The following is a 14,205-nucleotide window of genomic DNA, read 5'->3' as shown; positions in this document are numbered from 1 at the left end:
GCTGGAGGCTGGTCGGCAGTGGAGGAAGGCAGGAGCCCGAGCCTGGGGAAAGGGGTCCTCGCTGACCCCCGGGACTGCAGAGGGGTCCAGGCACCACACACACATGCCTGCCGCCAGGAGATACGCACAACAAGCACTCACGCTGTCCCACTGCAGCCACTGCAGCAGAGGGGCGGGTGGGGCGAGGACAGAGTCCCCAGGCCGCCTGGGCCTGCCCGCCTGGCCCTTATCTCAGAGGAGATAAGCTGCTCAGGTTCTCATGAGGATCAGTGAAGGCACTTAATCCCCTGGGGAATCTCTGCTGAGCCGCCCTGGGGGGGGGCCCTTGGAGACACCCCCCCACCTGCCCGCCAGCAGCGCCCCTCTGCCAGGGGGTCCTGCACCGCCCCCCAACACCTAGCAAAGGTGAAAGGTCGCTGAGCCCCCACAGCAAGCACAGAGGGAAGTGGCACAGGGTACCCCGATCTCCAGAGGGTCAAGTCAAGGCCAACGTCCAGCCAAGGTGACAGACGGCTCCTTCCGGGGTCACCTACACACCTCAAGAAAACCTCTGTCCCACTTCACACCAGGAGACAGGCAGGGTCCAGCCTTAGGCCTGCCCTGAGGCCCAATGATGAGCACAGGACAGCCCCCACCGAGGACCTGGCCAGTGGGAACACCTCAGGCCGCAGCTGCGGTTCCCGTGAGCAAGGAGGGACAGCAGACAGCAGGGCTCGGAGGCAGCCTCTCCTGCCCGAGTCTCCCAGTGAGGCAGGGGGAGGCAGCCCGGGAACCCGGTCCCGCTTCACCCCGTCCGAGCCCTGCGTGGCCCCCACGGTGCAGACCCTGGCACTGGGGTGAGGACGCTCTCCCTTCCTCCTGCGCCTTCTCCCGACTTTTCAACTCAGGGCGCCCCTTGTCCTGCTTCTCAGAACCAAAGCCTGTCTACGTCCAGCCTGGGGGCAAGGACTCGCAGGGCACTGGCACCTCCAAGAGGGGGGACAGCCTGCTGCAGCCCGGCACCTGCCTGAATCCCACCAGCAACAGCATGTGGGCACCAGACGGCCTGCGTCTGGCTACTGCCCTAAGGCCACTCTCACCACAGCCGCCTCCAGGAGTCCCCAGCCACGCGGCTCACACCAGTGACCAGCCCAATCACACAACATGGCCCCAACGCGGCTTGGCAAAGAGCCAGTGGGCTCCAGACGCTATCACCCCTCATATTCTGCAAAGGGCCCGGAAGGCAGGTCCTCACCTGTCCCCACGTTACCTACAGGGAAACGAGGCCCAGGGCAATGGAATGACAGGCCCAGGGCCCGCAGCCGGGGAGGGCAGCAGAGGAGGGCCAGGCCACTGGGCCCCACTGGGAACCGCTCAGGTATGCGCCCACCTGACCACAGGAGGAGACCACTAGGCGGGAGCATAGAAGAGCCTGTGACAGGTAACCACTGCTGATCCACAGATTCATGAGCTCCCTGATGGCCAACTGTAGGGGATAGGGCCACGTGAACCCCACGGCCCACGGAGGAGACAGGCCACGGCCAGCAGGGAGCACGCGCAGCCCAATCAGAGATGCCTTCATGCAGCTGGAAGGCAGCCGGAGCCTGGGGGACCTGAAAGTCACCTGAAATTTCTTTTTTTAACAAAAGACAATCACTGTCCCAGAGCCAGCCTCAGGCTGCCCGTTCTCCTTGCCCCCAGACCTCACACAGGCCACACTGCAGCCACAGGCGCTGGGGTCCGGTCTCTGGAGCCTCCTCCAGCAGCCACCAGAGAAGCTCCCCTCCTGCACAGGCCCTTCATTTAACTGCAGGCTCCTGGCCGCAGGCCCAGAGCCCAGAGGCCTTGAGGGCAGGAGGCCCAGTGCCTTCCTCCTCTCAGAGCAGCTGGGGAGGAAGCAAGCATGGCCAGCCGCCCTGAGAATCTGGAACACCTGCCCCTGGGGACAGGGCTGTGGCACTGCAGATCACGCCCCAGAAGAGCCACATGCAGCTGGTCCTGGAGGACGTGGGGACACACTGTTTTCCTGGCCAGCGGAGGCAGCCAGGCACCCCCGCTGGATTTGAAAGGATCTTTAAAAAAAAAAAAAAAAGAAAAGAAAAAAAGCAGCCAAATGTCCCCGCCTCACAGGGCCCTTCTCCCCACAGCAGAGCCCACAGGTGCCCCTCCCCCGTCCCCTCCCTGCTGTTCCCGGACAGGAGTGTCTCTCGCACCTCACCTTCCCAGAGCACAGCCGATGCTGGTCAGCAGGGCCAAGAAAGGGAAAGGCCAGCGGACTCCAAGGCCACCTGCAGCAGGCCTGCAGCCTCCTTCCAACAACCCCGCCCGCCGTGGGCTCAAGGTCACGGGCAGAGCCAGCTCTGCAGGCGTCCCGCGCTCTGCCACAGCGGTGTCCCAGCACGCTCTCTGCATGGCGTGCCGCGGCTACTGGCACAAGCAGGCGCAGACGGTGCCCTGGCACAAGCTGCTCCCGCGCCTGGCAGACCCGGAGCTGGCCCCAGGGAGGAATCTGGTCCTCACACCACCTGCCTCCCCAAGCTCAGGGACCCTCATCCTCAAAGCCAGCAGGTGGCATCTGCAGACCACGCCTGGAGAACCCCAGACCTCAGCAGCCTGACAGCCAGGTCTGCAGTGGGCACCGCCCTGTGACGTCCATTACGACATGCCCAGCTTCTGGGGATCCGGGAAGCCCTTGGGGACAATCACTGTGCTCTTAGCCACAGGCTCCAACACAAAAACACCTCTGGGACTCCACTGAGCCCCCAGGCCCCATCCCCTGGGCCCTGGTCTCCAGTGGGTGACTTCCAGGTCTACACGGCCCTTTCCACCCCCACAGCACCGTGAGCATACATGGGACTGTCACCTGGGCCACAGGTCGCAGCCTGGCCTTCCAGGGAGCCTGCGACCACCACGCAGACCTCGCTCTGGGGTGGCGATGGGCAACCCCAGGGCAACACGGTCTTGCTTGGCAGGCACAGCTGCCCCCTGGACGGCCCACTACCCAGGACATCCCACCCACTGGGCCTGGCCCTGTCCACACCTCCAGGGCCAAGAACACCACCGTAAAACGCCCCATGCGCTTTGGCTCCCGCGAAGCCGGAGGGCACCCGGGGACTGGCAGGGCCTGCGAGGTGCAGGACAGCAAGACGCCTGGAAGACCAGGCAGCAGTCACCCCAGCCATCTGGACATCTGCAGTGGGGGACGGGGCTACTCACAGGTGCGCGACTTATGGCCACTCCACACCCTCATGTGGGTCAGTATCCTCCCCAGTGGCCACCGATGGCCACGCACTCCCAGACCCCAGATCAGTCCAGCAAGGACAAGCCCAGCCCTGCCCTGCAACCACAGAACACAACTGCAACAGTAACCACGGAGGCCCCAGAGATGACCAGGGCCCGAGGACACGCCTTCCTGGCTTCCAAGCCCCTCTGTCCCTCTCCTGCTAGATGTGGGAGGTAACCCTTCTGAGTCCCAGGGAGGTTGTGCAGAGTCGCAGCGGTGGAGGACAGCAGCCTCCCAGGGACTCCGGGGCCAGTCCAGGACTACAGGCAGCACGCCCCCAGTCCGGTAGCCTGACAGGGCCCTGGTGCCCTCCCGTCTCCTCCAGGCCACTCTCACTGCAGGTCAAGGCGCCCTCACTGCCACCAAACACCCAGAGGCTCCCTGCACAGCCCAGAGGCGGGCCGGGGGCTCGGCACAGAGAGGCTGCGAGGGCCAGAAGGCCACACAGCAGGCCTGCAGGCCACACCTGGTCTGCCCTGGCCTCCCGTCCCAGGGATGCAAGGCTGCGGTGAGGGCAGCAGCAGAGCCCAGGTGCCAGGAGACACCGCTTCCTGCCAGCGGCTGCGGCTGCTATTTATAGCTGAGCCGAGAAGCCGAGACAGACAGGTCAGCACCAGCCCGCTGGCCCGCCTGCCCACCAGCCTGCAGGGCGACCCCGAGGGAACAGCCTGGTCAGGGCAGAGACAGGGGCTGCAGAGCCCAGGGCTGGGCACACACGGGACCCAGGACTATCCCCAGCGAGGTCGGAGGGCCTAAGTCCCAGGGAAGGGACGCTAGAACAAACCAGCCCTGTCCATGCCGGCAGTCCACCAAAGAAGGAGGTGACAGGTCGTGTGCCCGGAGCCAACAGCAACACCAGGCCTGCCACCAGCACGTCCACACCCGCAAGCCACACCTGCCTCCATCCCAAGCCCCCACGCCCTGCGGACCAGAACCTGAGCCCAGCGTCCACAGCAGAGCCTGAGGCGGGCCGGGGGGCGGGGACTGCTGCAAGGGCACTCCTTTTGGGCCCCGCCATGGGGACAGTGGACAGCTGGATCCCATGGACTGTGAGTGCACAGCACTAACCTAGACCCTGGACACAGCAGGAACAGAGGTGAAGCACTGCCCCTGCAGATGCCCACTCCAGCAGGGCCACGGCCGCAAGATGAGGAACCGGCTCAGCAGCCCAGGGAGGAAGGAAGGAGGGCACGGAGGGCAGGCCCACAGATGGCCCCTAGGGTGGCCGAAGCGTGAGGGACAGGATGTGTCCTGCAGATGCCAGGGAATAAAGTTCTGGGCAGAGCCTGGGCAAAGGCCCTGGGGTGAGAGCGCGTCCGGTGGACTCCAGAGGAAATGGCAGCACGGGGGCGGAATTGCCCACGCAGACGCCCCGGCCAGCGCGAGGGGCCGGGCAGGGCCAAGGCTGGAGGGCTCTGGGCATGGGGACCCACAGCGGCCACATGGGGCGATGCCAGGCCCTGCAGAGGGTGCTGTATGCACAGCTCTGACTCGGGTGCAGCTCCAACAGGAAAGCCCGAGCCCACACGGGGCCGGGACACATGGCACCCGGGACACACGGCCTTTCCATGGCTCTGGGGGCCACAAGTCAGAAATCAGGGAGCAGGCGCGGCTGGTTTCTTCTGCAGGACAACCTGGCCTGGCCTCTGTCCAGCTCTGGGGGCCACAGGCCTGGGGGCTCTGACCCCTCTCTGTCCTCTGGTGGGCTCCCCTTGGCATCCCCCTTCTTGCAGGACAGCACCACGTGGAACTGAAGCCCGCCCTCCTCCATGTAGCCATCTCTGCCACCACTCCCAAGGCCACATGCACAGGACCTTCAAGGGACATGGATCTGGGTGGGAGCGGGGACGCTAAACCATCACCCCCGGGGCTGAGACCAGAGTGCAGGGAACAAGGTGGAGCCGTGCAGGCAGCACGGGTGGGGTGTGGCGGGCCAGAGCGGTGTCCCCGGCCTCTCCACTGGACCAGCTGACCGTGGGGGCCACCATCACACAAAATCCTGACCTTCTGGGGCTGGGTGTTCCAACCCTTGTGGGCTCCAGAGAGGATGCCCTTAGGCCCTGTGCCCACGGCCACCACCTCCCCTGGCCACCGGCCTGCCTCGTAGCCTAACAAGCCGGCTGGTGCCAGGCAGGTCACCATGACCACAAGAGACAGCACAGCTGCCCAGCCGGCTCCCACGGGGTCTCAGCGGGCACTTCGGGGTTCAGCCTGAGGACAAAGGGCCCAAGGCAGCTCTGGGCCTGGCTTCTAGGACTTGTGACGAGAGCCCCTGGCAGAGGAAGAGGCCACAGGAATGCGTCCCGCCACCAGGACGGGTCGCCCCACACACGGGCACTGGGCACGGCCTGCAAAGGTGGGACCAGGCGCTGGTGTCCTGCTGGGGGCCTGCAGCAGGCGGGGCCAGTCCCCCTGCCAGGGCCCCCCAGTGCGAGCAGTGAAAGCTGAAGGCAGCACAGCTCCAGAGGCCAGTGCAGGCACTGGGGGCCACACTCTGGGGCTCGGGTCAGGAGCAAGGGGACCGGAGGTCCTTGTGGAACCTGCTGAGACCAGGCCACCGGCCCACAGTCTGCTCCAGGGCCCAGGAGCAGGATGAGGGGGCCTGGACGCGGCTGTGGGATGAATGACCTGCCTGAGGCCACCACCCACACCAGGGCTCCAGAGCCCAGAGTGCTGCCACTCAATCTGTGGCTCCTCAAGGTGCCCACGCTGGCCATGGAGACCCGCCCGCCAAGGACACAGGAGGCAGTGACTTAGCCACTGGGCCCAAGAGAGGCCTCCCCGAGAGCCACCGGGCAGGTGCCCCCCCCTCCCCCCCCCCCCGCGCACAGACACACGCGGCAGCAGCATCCAGTCCCTGGGCTCCTCTCCCGTTCCTTCCCAGCTCAGAGATACCCCAGGTCCAGAAGAAGCAAGCGTGAAGCCTGAGCAGCGGGTCTGCAGGGGATCCAGGCCTCGGAAGTGACTCCCCAGTCCCGGGGCACCCAGGAGTGACCGCCACCTACCTCAAGCCAGCAGGACCCCAGCAGGCCGCTAAGGGACGTCAGTCACCACCCAGTCACCCCCTGTCATTTTCCCAGCCAGACTGGAGGTGGGCATCCAAAGACTGCCCAGTCTGGCCCTGCCGAGGCCCTCCGCGGGGCAGGTCTTCCTCCGGAACCCCTGGGAGGAGCACCCACCGCAAAGCATCTCCTGTCCCCTGCTCCAGCCCTGCTGCCTCGACCTCTCAGGAGCCAAGTCGACTCTCGGGAATTCCCACGGTAAGATGCCATCAGAGAGCAAAGCCAGGGCAGAGAGAAACCAGAGATGCATTCATCTGAGCTCAGGCAAAGCAGGAAAACCACACCACACACCAGTGGTAGCTGCAAGCAGGCTACAAACTCAGCTCTGAGATTCCTAGCAGCCAAGGGGAAGAAGGAAATGAACGGTAAACAATCTCAAGAAAACTGTGCAAAAGCTGTGGCTTCACCAGGAGGTGCCCACCAGCCACGTGGCCCTCTAAGGAAGGTGGCGGTGGCCTCCCACAATAGGCAGGAGGCAGAGGGCCGAGTCAGCCAGGGCCGCTGCCTACACGGCGCCCTCTCTCACCACACTCGACCACAGAAAAGCCTTGGCCAGGCCAGGAAGGATGGCCCTGGGGTGGGGCGCCAGGGGCCACCTGGCGTGGCCTTCAAACTCACAGGCCTGTCTGGTCCCCAGTTTCCAATAAGACTGTGCGGAGGCCACAAAGCCATGGTGGCGTGGAGGTCGACACATGCTTCTGCAACAGGCCACTGAGGAAAGAGCCCAGGCCCCGGCTTTCCAGCCCCGCGGCCACTCAGCCCTGCTTCCAGGGCAGCCCTGCACTTGACAGCGGGAGGTGCGGCTGCACCCCAGCGAGACCTCACCTGCGGTCACTGAGAAGCATCTCACAGAGGTCCCCACGTCATGAAATGCTAACTCTTCTCCTGGTGCTTTCCCGACCATTAAGAAAGCACAGGAACCCTTCTCAGCTGGGGCACCCTACAAACCCCGGGGGCGGCTTGCTGAGCCCGCCCTGTGCGCCCCAGAATAAGCTCCAGACGCAAGATGGCCCTGGACGGGGACTACCGAGGAGGGAGGGGTGAGCCTCGAGGAAGTGTGTGTCTGATTTAAGAGGAATGAACATGGGAGCATGGGCCGGAGCACAGCCAGAGTGTCCGAGGAGCCCCATCCAGGGTGCAGCCACCTGGGGGGGGGGGGAGGAGGACAAGGAGGAGGAGCAGGAGGAGGAGGAGGAGGAGGAAGAGGCAGGAGCAAGAGGAACAGGAGGAGGAGGACAAGTAGGAGGAGGAGGAGGAGGAGGAAGAGGCAGGAGCAAGAGGAGCAGGAGGAGGAGGAGGAGGAGGAACAGCAGGAGGAGGAGCAGGAGGAGGAGGAGGAGGACAAGGAGGAGGAGCAGGAGGAGAAGCAGGAGGAGGAACAGCAGGAGGAGGAACAGGAGGAGGAGGAGGAGGACAAGGAGGAGGAGCAGGAGGAGAAGCAGGAGGAGGAACAGCAGGAGGAGGAGGAGGAGGAGCAGGAGGAGGAGGAGCAGGAGGAGGAACAGCAGGAGGAGGAGCAGGAGGAGGAGGAGGAGCAGGAGGAAGAACAGCAGGAGGAGGAGGAGGAACAGGAGGAGGAGGAGCAGGAGGAGGAAGAGCAGGCAGGAGGAGGAGCAGGAGAAGGAGGAGCAGGAAGATCAGGAGGAGGAGGAGGAGGAGGAGGAGGAGGAGGCAGGGGGAGGCAGGAGGCAGGAAGAAGAGGCAAGAGGCCTGAGGAGGCAAAAAGCAGGAGGAGGAGGAGGAGGAGGAGGAGGAGGAGAGAGAAGGAGGAGGAGGCAGAAGGCAGGAGGAGGAGGAGGAGGAGGGAGGAGGAGGAGGAGCCAGGAGGGAGGAGGCAGAAGGAGGAGGAGGCAGGAGGAGGGAGGAGCAGGAGGCTGGAGCGGGCTCCCTGCTCTCTGTACCAAACTGCAATGCTTCCTACAGGTCTGTGCGTTTTGTTTAATAAAAGTAAATTTTTGGTAAAGCCCCAAACAATGGGCAGGTTGGGGCATGTTACTTTCTGCTTTTCAAATGAAATTCAGAAGGCCACATCAGCCCCCAAAACTTCCACTGAGCTGCGCCCGCACATGACAAGCTCCTGTGGGGAAAAGGCGCGGCCCACCCCACACAGAGCAAGGGTCCTCTGGCCCTGCTGGTCAGCGGCCGCACCACGGCCTCCATCTGAGCCTGGGCCCTCGGTGGCCTGGGCCCGGCCTGCCCGTGCTGGGGAAGGACAGGAGGTGGGAGACCGAGAGAGGCACCCCGCTCTCAGGGACAGGGCCAGGCAGGGCCAAGAATGAGAACAGGAGACACTCAGCCGGGGCCTGAAACACGAAGGTGGGTCCCTACAGCCACCCTGCCCACAAGGCAGGGCCCAGGAGCCACAGGCAGCTATTTGATGGTGTTAAAATGAAGTGAAATTCAAAGTCCTCCCCTGAGTTGCATGACAGCGTCACAGCTACAGTGATGGCAGGTCAGGGACACGCCCACTCCTGCAGAAAGATCTCAGAAGTGCTGCCCCAGAGCTGGTGGCCACAGAGGGACCAGGAAGAGGGAAGGGGATGGGAGAGGAGGCGGGGCCCTCCTGTGGAAAAGCCCCCGCAGGGCGGCCCCTGGACAGCCCTAAACTGAATCCATAGGGGGAAAGGAGGGGCCGGGGCCAGGCACAGTGCCACTCAACCTGCAGGTCACCAGCCACCACCACCAAGGCCACTTAAACTTAAGCTAATAAAAATTCAATAAAATCCCAGCCAACAGCTCTGCAGTACTGGCCACACCACCAGTGACCAGTGGCCACAGCGTCAGCCGGCACAGGGCTTTCCCACCAGTGGCCGTACCCCGCCAGCCTCCCTCTCAAGGTGGCCTTATTTTTTTCCCTCCCTTTTAAAGATAAAGAAACTGGGGCCAGAAGGTCAGAGCCGAGGTGGACGCTGAGCTGAAGGAAGCAGGACTCAAACACAGGACTCCGGCTGGCCTCGGAGGGCTCCTTCTGCAGGCAAGGAACCTGGGCCCTTCCAGAACACAGGGGACCTGTCACAGGTGGGCCTCCTCCCCTGCTGTCCCCCAAGCTGCCATACCTCCAATCAAGCCAGGTGTCCCCTGTGCCCAACAGACACCACTGGTTAAAGGGGAACCAGAAAGTCCCCGCCTCCCGGGGCAAAGAACCCACAGGGCACATCCAGTCACCAGCAACACAGGTCAGAACAGGAGCCCACGGGGGGGACAACATGTCTCCCTGGGCTCGGGCAGAGACCACCCACTCATGGCCCTTCCCAGCAGCCCCTCAACAGGGAGACAGGTCCTCATGTCCAACCAGCCTGACAGCAAGGGCCCCCCCATACCTCAGGAGGTCTCCGCTCCCCAGGGTACAAGCCAAAGGATGTGGCCCTGCCTGCTCAACCCCAGGACAGCAGAGTCCTTAGTGCGGCGCTGGAAGCAGCAGGCCCGTCTCAGGATAAGCAAACTACAGCTCAGAAAGAGCAGGTAACCTGCCCAGAGTCCCATCAGGCTCCGCCTCCGGAATCCCCTCCAGAACCGCCCAACCCACCCCACAGGCAGGCCAGGGACCCCAAGTCCCACGGGACAGGGGACCAACCCGAGCAGCACTTGTAGAGAAGTAAGGATTGAGCTGGAGAGGAACCGGCTGGAACTTGAGACCTTGACCTGTCTGCTCTCTTGGGGACTGCCTAGTCTGCTCTGGGTGACTTTTGGTTTTGGTCCTGGGGAGTGAGCCCCGGGCACTTCACTCCTGAGCCAAGTCCCCAGCCTTTTGAGAAGGAGTCTTGCTGAGTTGCCTTGAATCAATGCTCCTGCCTCAGCGTCCCCAGTTGCTGGGACAACAGGTGTGCATAGGGTGGGGGACTCCCCGAGTGAAGGACAGGGGCAGCACGGGAGTGCCTGGACTCACTTTGTGTGGCCACGGAGGTGCCAATGACAATCATTCCTCCACCACAGGCAGAGTGCCACCTCGCCCTCTGCCCTCCATACCACCCGTAAACGGGACAAGACTGCTGCGGCCCCAGGACCCATTCCAGCCTCAGCCAAGTCCCCAGGCCCGTCCCTGCACGGGCCCTTGCAGCCTGCAGGCCAAACGTGAACTGCTCACCGCTTCCTGGAGCCCCCTTCTCTCTCTCTCTCTCTCTCTCTCTCACACACACACACACACACACACACACACACACACGGCGCTAAATAATTCAAAACCATGTTTTCGCTTCAAATAAACACAGCCCTGTCTCAGAGGCGAGGCCAAATCTGCATGAATGTTTAAGATGAAATGCGACTTCAAAGACCTGCCAGCTGCACTGACACCCCCACTCCCCACACCCTGGGGAGGACAAGGGCAGGGTCCCTGTCCTCCACTGCTCCAATAGGAGTCATCACCTGGGTCGGCACCCCTCCAGAACACGGCCGGGCCAGTCTGCCAGCCTGGCTGCCCCATGAGTGACCCAGATCTTGACATTTAGTCCCACTCCCAGGCTGTATGGCCTGTGCCAGGTCACTCAACCTCCCTGGACCTCAAAGTCACCATCTATAAAATGGGACAATAATGGCACGGACTCAGAGAGTGCCCGAAGAGTAAGCAGAGGACAGGGGCGCACAGGGCCTGGTGGTATCACGGCACGGGGTCCCTGCCTCCAGGTTTCTGGGGCCTCTCCTCCCTGGGGACACAGGCTTCTAGGCCCAGGGTCCTCCCAGCAGCGGCAGCTGCTCAGGGCGGCACCCCCCCTGGGCACCTCAGGCAGGAATCCCGCTCCTGTGGCTGCTCCCTGGGCTGCTCCTCTTACAGGGAGCGGCTGGAGGCGTCACCTGGGAGGCTGCTGTCTGGGGCTGGAGACAGTAGGGAACACAAGGGAGACACACACACACACACAAATAAAAGCCGCACCCCCACGTCAGCTCTCAGCTCAGCTCAGATGTGGGGACTGGCTCAGGGAGCATCTGCCGTGCGCCCCTCCAGTAGGGTGCCCCAGCCCAGCCCAGCACCAACTCCCCCGCCCAGCCCTGGTGGGGGTGGGGACTCCCAGGAGCAGCCCCACCCCGCACTTGGGGGACAGGCCAGGATACAGCCTGTGCAGCAGGAGCTGGGCCAGGCCTCCTGGGGCCCCTTCCAAATGCCAGCGGGTGGGCGGCAGCCTCCCCGCCCCAGAACAATCGGGCCTCCCAGGGCTCTGGAGCAGCCAGATTCACGGCTGTGCAGCTCCTGGGATCTGGGGAGGTGGTGTGAGTATTAATTGGGGGAAAGATCGGATTATGCCAAATAAATCCTTCCTGCCAGCCCAACCTTCCACCAGGGGAGGGGCCGCAGCCCCAGGAGGGTCTCCATCCCTCAGCGGGGCCTGACAGCACATTACCATTTACATGGATTTATCAATAGTATCGATCTGGGCCAGCGTAAATAGCTCAGTGGGAAGAGGCCAAGGCTGAGCCCACTCAGCTCCCGCCCCCCATGTCTGGGCACCCAAGCCGGCCCTGGCAGCGGTGTGGGGAGCCGGATGTCCTGCTCCCTGGCCAGACTCAGTCTTTGCATGCGTCCAATGGGCTGAAGGCCCAGGCCCTTCTCCATCCTCTGGGGGCAAGCAGAGGGGGGTGAAGAGGAAGGACCCCCCCCCTGCAGGTCCCCTCTTCCCCTCCAGGCTAGGTGAGGCAGCCCTGTGCTCCCAGATTCCAAGCCCTTGGACGAAAGGTCAAGTTTGAGAGTCCGGGGAAGAACAACACCAGTAGTCATAGTAACACCATGCCCCTGCGCATTACTCCACTAGGTCCTCAGACCCCAAGACTGGGTACCATTTTCACCCTCCCCTCTTCAGAGGAGAGCCCTGAAGCACAGAGAGGTTGAGTAATTTGCCCGGGGTCACACTGTCAGCCAAGCAGGCAAAGGAAGACAGAAGGAGAGCAGCAGAGCTGCAGAGGGCCAGGCCCGCTCCGGCTGCCCCTCCTCACATCTCCTCCCCTCTGCGTGCTAGCCCCGGGCCCCCCTCGAAGGCCACCCACGAAGAACACAGCAGTGCCCTAAGATGCCCTCCTGCACGCTGCTGGCCCCAAGAGCCCATCCACCGCGGCGGCCGCAGGGACCCGGAGCTGCTGTAAAAGGGCAAAGTCAAGGCCACGAAGACACATCCCAGCGTGGCCAGAGCCCCCCCAGCCCACAGGGATCCTCGCCGGCCCCTCCGCCTCCCTCCCGCTCTCACATCCTTCCTCCAAATCTGCAAAGAGGAAAAAAATAATAATCATAATAAAACCAGTTCTCACCGACAGGGGGGAGGCGGGAGGCAGGGAGAGGCCGACGCGGCTCGGGCCGCCCCCGCGGCCTGCACCCGCCCCGAGCGCCGCGCCGGGCGGAGGACCGCGCAGGGGAGGACGCTGGGCGCCGGCTGCAGGTACCGCGCGCCCGCCGCAGGGGCCGGGCGGGGACGACGCGGCGCGGCCACTTCCCACCGGCCCTGGGGAACCGGGCCCGGCGCTGCCCGGTCCAGCCCACGGGGACCCGCTCCGGAGTCCAACTTCCCAAACTCGTGGCACCCAAGTCTGCACTGCCCGGGAGGGACGGGGGAGGCGGGGGCAGGGGAGGCCGGGGACAGAGGCGGCGGGGGCGGGGGCGGCCGGGGACAGGGGCGGCGGGGGACTGGGGAGGGCCCAAGGCAGCCGCCGCCGGGAGGGGTCCCGCCCTGCACCCCGCGCCCTGGGCCCCGCGGCCTCCCCGGGCCTCCCCGCGCCCGCGGCCTCCCCGGGCCTCCCCGAGCCCGACCTCCCGGCCTCCCGGCAACCTGGCGGCGGTGCGGGCCTCCGGGCCGGGTGCACGCGGGGGCGGCCTGCGCCCCCGACCCCGCGGGCCGCGCGGAGTTCCCCAAGTTCCGCCCCCGCCCGCGGCGCCGACTCACCTCGCGGCGGCGGCGGCCAGGCCAGGCCGCGCGGTCCTCCGCGGGCCTCTAGGGCGCCGGGGCCCCGGCCCGCGGCTCAGCGCGCATGGCGGGCGCAGGTCGCGGGCGGACGCGGGGTCGAGCGGCTGGCGGCCCGCGGCTGGCGCTCGGCGGCGGAGGGCGGGGCGCGGCGGAGGAGGAGGCTCGGCCGGAGGAGGCTCCGCCGGGAGGAGGCTCCGCCGCCGCCCCCCGCGCCGCGCCCGGCCCGGCCCCTCCGGCGCCTTAAAGGGCCCGCGCCGCCCGCCCCGGCCGCGCGCGCACCCGCCGCCACGCACGCACGCGCGGGCGCGGCGCCGAGTTTCTTTTTGGCAGCGCCCCGAAGCAGGAAGGAGGGGGCGCCCGCCGCAGACGCCCCCGCCGTAGACGCCCGGCCGGAGTCGCGTTTCAGCCATGAAATTATAACTCAGGAGCGGCCGGAGCGCGGGAGAGGGCGCGGGGAGGGCCACCCACGGAGCCGGCGGCGACACGCACAGATGCGCAGGGACATGCACGGCGGTGCTCACCCCCGGCTGTCGCAGACGGGAGGCCTCCGCGGCCGGCGTGAGCACGCTGGGCCTCACCATGCTGAGATCCAGGCTAGATGGACGCTGCCGTGGCCCAGGCCCCCGGAGACGTGGGCCGAGCGGCGACCCAGGCAGTTCACGGCACAGCGGGGCCTTGTCCACCGGAAGGTCAGCTTCCGGGGACAGATTGCCGACTTTGTGCACAGCCCATGACAGTGAGGACTCGACAATACGTCCTTTAGTGGACACCCACTTGGGGACATTCAGGGACACAGATGCAGACTTGCAGCAAGCCGGTGGTCCCACAGGGACACTCACCCAGGATCGTGCTCACGGGAGCCACACAGGCCCCAGTGGGAAACACGCGTCACAGACTTGCACACGTGCACACCCCCAGGCACGCTCTGCACACGCCCCGCGCCAGCAGGAACTAGTCCCCGCCGGCCAACGGCCCCGTCCTTGTTTACCTCCCCCCCGCC

General features: G+C 65.1%; 1 protein-coding gene across 15 annotated transcripts in view; it reads right to left on the bottom strand.

Moving 5' to 3' along the window:
- Positions 1–13,224, bottom strand: part of Ncor2 (nuclear receptor corepressor 2) — a 143,036-nt gene extending 129,812 nt beyond the window's left edge. For 8 of the 15 annotated variants that reach the window (XM_071616034.1, XM_071616062.1, XM_071616052.1 and 5 more), the window contains exon 1: positions 13,185–13,206. The gene's annotated coding sequence lies outside the window, so the exon portion shown is untranslated. Of the gene's footprint in view, positions 1–13,184 lie in introns of all 15 variants that reach the window. The other 7 variants (XM_071616071.1, XM_071616047.1, XM_071616044.1 and 4 more) reach the window with 3 other exon arrangements.
- Positions 13,225–14,205: the final 981 nt, after the last annotated feature.

This window comes from Marmota flaviventris, chromosome 1, assembly GCF_047511675.1.
Source record: "Marmota flaviventris isolate mMarFla1 chromosome 1, mMarFla1.hap1, whole genome shotgun sequence".
Lineage (NCBI taxonomy): Eukaryota > Metazoa > Chordata > Mammalia > Rodentia > Sciuridae > Marmota > Marmota flaviventris.
The sequence above is the reverse complement of the archived record's forward strand: the minus strand, read 5'-3'. Positions and strand labels throughout refer to the sequence as shown.